Raw genomic sequence first — 5116 nt, 5'->3', positions numbered from 1 at the left:
AGATAGATAGATAGATAGATAGATAGATAGATAGATAGATAGATAGATGATATATGTATTGCATCAGTTCATGAAGTCTTTCCAGGGTTTCCTAAAGTCATTCTGCTTATCATGTATGTATATGTGTATATACATACCTGTGTGTGCATATATTTACACATATCCGTGCATGTATATAAAACTGCATTTCAATATAAATTACTTTCCTTTATAATCCCATGTATTTCATGTTATACATCCAAAAAAGGTCTGAGAAAGGCTTCACCAGGTGGCCTTAGGAGTCCACTAAGTAACATTTGACCTAGAGCGGCAGTTCTCAAAGTGTGATCCATGGACCTATGGGGTCCACAATGCCCTTTCAGTAGCTCAACTGGGTCAAAACCATTTTTCTAATATTTTAATGTTTTAAATATCTAAAACAATAAATATCAGTAGATATAACTCTCATAAACAAAGCCCTTGTGGGGTGAAGTGGTCCTAGATAATTTTTATGAGTGTAAAAGGGTTCTGAGATTAAAACATTTTAGGATTTTTTTGTTCTTAAATAAAACACCGGTCTAGGACAACATAGAAGAGGAAAGGATTTGATCTGGTAGAGGGAAAAGGATGAATCAAGGAAAGCTCCATGGAAGATCTTCCTCTTTGAGCCCCCAAATCCAGCACAGTTCCTACCACCCCATTTCACTGAGCTCCTAAGATTAATATGGGGAAAAAATTATTTTGTGCCAAAGAGGGGCTGCTTATTTTTATGTGAAAATTTGTATATACATATATATAGATATATATATCTATATATATATATATCTATATATTCAAATTACATGTTTAAACCATTTTAAATTTTTGTCTTTTAAAATGTTGAGTTCCAAATTCTCTCCCTCTCTCCCTTCCCTCCTCCCTCCCTAAAATGGTAAGCAATTAGATATAGATTATACATGTGCAGTCATGCAAAACATGTTTCCATATTAGCCATTTTAAAAGAAAACAGACCTCCCAGAAAACAAGAAAAATAAAGTTAAAAAATTATGCTTTAATCTTTATTCAGACTTCAGTTTGGTTTTTATTTTCTGGAAGTAGATAGTCTTTTTCATCATAAGTCCTTTGGAATGGTCTTGGATCATTATATTGCTAAGAAGAGCCAATTCATTTACGCTTGGTCATCACACTATTTCTGTTACTGTGTACACTGTTCCCCTGGTTCTGCTCACTTCACTTTTGCATCGGTTTATGAAGTCTTTCCAGGGTTTCCTAAAATCATTCTGCTCATCATCCCTTATAACACAGTAGTATTCTATCACAATCATATACCACGACTTTTCAACCATTCCTCAATTCATGGAAATCCCCTCAATTTCTGATTCTTTGCAGCCACAAAAAGAACATCTAAAAATATTTTTTGTACAAATTGGCCCTTTGCCCTTTTCTCTGATCTTTTTGGAATACAAACCTAGTAGTGCTGTTGCTGGGTCAAAGGTTATATACAGTTTTATAGTCCTCTGGGCATAGTTCCACATTGTTCTCCAGAATGGTTGGATCAGTTCACTACATGACCAATGACAGTACAATAGTGTCCCACTTTTTCCACAGCCCCAATAGCCACTGCTATTTAGAGCAGTGGGACAGAGTCAAAAAAGGGGAAAGTAAGCAAGTGGGAGTTTTCTGGACAATGACATTTACAAAATTGTCAAAAAGCTATCCAAAACTGGGGGTGGCAGCTCTATTCTTGGAATAATTAAAATGAAGCTGGAAAATAGACTAGAAATCCTGTCACAGAAATCATTTCTTACTTTTGACAGACTAAGCAAATTCCCTAATTTTATAAAAAAATTGTTTCACCCTCCAATTTCTATGATTCTGTCATTTGTCTGAGACTCATTCTGTTCTAAGAGACTCTGTAATTTTTTTGTACCATACAACTCTAGAATAATCAAAGGTAATTTCTTACTGTGCGGAGGAGAGAAAGGGCATACACTTGTGTACAGAAAATATATATTATTCTGTATATATGTATTATAAAGAGAGAAAGGAGGAAGGCAGGGCAGAGAGAGAGAGAGAGAGAGAGAGAGAGAGAGAGAGAGAGAGAGAGAGAGAGAGAGAGAGAGAGAGAGAAGATAAATATACAATAAAAACAAGGAAGGACTCTAGAAGTTAGGAGATCAAACAAGACTGCACGTAGCAAGAAGGTGGTATTTGCTTATAGAAGCAAGTGAAGTATTCTTAAAGGCAGAAATGAAAACGTGATATATTTCAGACATGGCAGATAGCCATTGCAATGCCCCAGGGATGAGAGATAGAGTATCATATGTGATGTACAGAAAAACAATGTGGGAGGGCCGTTTGGCTAAACTGTAGAGTATGGGGATGTACAATGAAGCTCCAAAGATAGGTTCAGGCCAAGTTGTGATGAGATTTTAAAATCAGAGGAGTTTATGTTATATCCTAGAGGCATTGGAGATTTTTGAGTTGGGAACTGCACTGAAACTTAGAGGCTTAAAGTTTCTTGGGGTTCTAAGAGGATAGGTGACTCACTAAGGTAACAGATACACTATTTGGCAGCAATAGGATTTGATCCTGATGCCACCTTCTATCCAGTACAATAGTCTCTCTGTCTTTCCCTTTCCATCCTTTTCTCTCTCTTCTTTTCAATGTCTCTTCTCTCTCTCTCCTTCTCTCTTTCCCTCCCTCCTTCTCTTGTCTCTGCTCTTCCTACCCTCTCTGTCTCCCTCCTTTTCTCTCTATCTTCTCTTCTTTTCTCTGTCTCTTCTCTCTCCTTCCTTCCATCTTCCTCTCTCTCTCCCTCTTCTTTCTCATCTCTGTCTGTCTGTCTCTCTCTCTCTCGATGACTTTGCTACTAATGAAACTGAGGGTTAGAAAAGCTGACTGATAGGCATGTGGTCATAGATTTGATTTAAACCCAGGTCTTTGTGATTACAAATCTAAAGCCCTGTCTCCTAAATCAGGTCACAAAGACAGTGGCAAAATTGGGATTTCAGTCAGATCTTCTGTCTTCCAAGCTGACACTTTTTTTTTCACTGAGCCACACAATTTTCTCTAATGAACGCATTAGACGCTAAGCTATGATCATTGGGAGAAGGGGGAAGACTGCAATTCATAATGAAAAGTTCAGAAAACCACATATACCCTGGGGAAGACACACTGAGAAGAGAAAGGAGGGGAGACATGAGATGTCTTCTGTGCAAATTCTCAAGTGTTGGAATGGATTCACCTGAAGATGAAATCAACAAGATGTCAATAGATTATTCAGAGTCAGACCACACAGTGATACCTTAGCTTTTTCTCTCTCATGTTTTTCATCCTCCCTTCCCAGGAGGCTGGAAATGACTGAATAAAGAAGTAAGCTTCCCTTCCCTCTGCAGGTTTATCTTCAGGATTACTTGTCTGCCTCCACACCCCCAGACTTCCTTATTTATTGCCATTGAATTATAGTTAATTTAATTCCTCATTTCTCATCCTCATATGAAGAGGAAAGACTTAATGCTTTCTCACTCTTTATTAGAATGTTTGTATTCCAAGTCATCCTAGTTTATCCTCACAAGAATCTTCAGGTGGAAACGGGACTCAGAGAACACCAAGTCCAATCCACTTCTGACCAATAAATCCAACAAATGGTCATGTAAGTACTTTAGATAGTGTATTCAAAGAGTCAATTAATTCCCCATTTTGGGCAAATGTGACTTGGTCAGCAAGGGTCTTGCCTCTGCTAATGTCATTCATAGCTCCTATAGGTCTCTGTGTTTAAAAGTTGCCGTAAATGGAAAATGTATCCCCTGGCACCCAAAAAACTATGTGAGCTGATCTTCAGATGGCAGAACTATCATCTGTCATTGAGGTAATATTCTTTCAGTTTGAGATGACCAGTGAGAGCTTACATAGCCTGACATAGCTCTTGGTCATTCTCAAGGAGACCTCTGCATGAAATTTCTACTTTTGTGGGCTACTTTTTTAGTTTGATAAGATCTTTGATATCTCTTCTAAACTATTTTGGAAAGGTAGGGAATGGTATCTATTTCTGTTGCTAACCTCCTAATTAATCAGCAATCATTTATTACATGCCTACCATGTGCCGGGAGTGCATAGACAAAACTGAAAAAAAGTCTTTGTTTTCACAGATTCCTCAGAAGTTCAGAGCTGGAGCCAGCAATCTCTTCTACTCCAAAAACTTCAGGGGTCCCCGACTACCTGTAGGATTAAATATCTACCCTTTTATTTGGTGTTAGAACCTTTTGCCACCTGCTCCCAACTTATCTTTCTGGCCTCATTATGGTAAAAGTAATGAACTAGAGTTATATACATCTTGCCTAATCTATATATGAATGTGGCCCCTCTCAATTACATCCTTCACAATTACTTGTGCAAACTTTGCTTAAAGATATTTTATAAGAGGGTGATCTACCCTATTGTGCATGGGAGTCTTACCAGATAAACTACCCAGTACTGCACAGGACTGCCCGTGGCTGCTCAGTGTCTAGCATTTAAACATGATTCGGAGACGTGAATAAGAAATGACCAGGCCATACAGGTAGTTCAAGAAAGAATGATGAACTCCATTTATTGATTCTTAGGACAAAGTTTTTATAGATAAATGAGATAAAGGAAGGGGACTCAAGTTTTCTTGTCCATTACCTTAGTCTGTTGTATCCTGAGAGTAGCACAGAATAGGTAATTTGATAAGGATTCATTCTCTAGGTGCCAGAGAGTCTTAGGAAGAATCAGTTAACTCCTTTCATATGCAGTCACATTACAAAGGATGCTCTTAAGAGCTGGCTTCAAGGCCTGAAGCCAAAGCCGCATCATCAAGGACATCTGCATAGGAACTGACCACCTAAGAATTCAGATATTTTGGTTTTGAACAACTAAAGTCTTGGGCAGAGCCTATTGGTCTCAGAACTCAAACAACATCCTTTTAAGTGTAACCCATATCAAAAGAACTGAGGAGCTAACTTGACCAAAAGTTGCATCTCAAAGAGGTCTTTGATATTAATGTCCACTCTCATTGGGTAAATATCTGAGTCCTGGATCAGGCTTCTTTGGCTCCCAACATGGACCAAAGATAGATAGATAGATAGATAGATAGATAGATAGATAGATAGATAGA

The 5116-nt window shown here is 38.0% G+C and overlaps 1 protein-coding gene across 2 annotated transcripts in view; it reads left to right on the top strand.

Moving 5' to 3' along the window:
• The window catches only part of LOC138164887 (3',5'-cyclic-AMP phosphodiesterase 4B), a 535743-nt gene that overhangs the window by 198066 nt on the left and 332561 nt on the right, over positions 1-5116 (top strand). The window lies entirely within an intron of this gene.

This window comes from Petaurus breviceps, unplaced genomic scaffold (assembly GCF_028583685.1).
Source record: "Petaurus breviceps papuanus isolate PSGF00001 unplaced genomic scaffold, PetGlider_PUasm1.0 207, whole genome shotgun sequence".
Taxonomy (NCBI): domain Eukaryota; kingdom Metazoa; phylum Chordata; class Mammalia; order Diprotodontia; family Petauridae; genus Petaurus; species Petaurus breviceps.
Note: the sequence above shows the minus strand (reverse complement) of the source record. Positions and strands in the feature narration are given on the sequence as shown.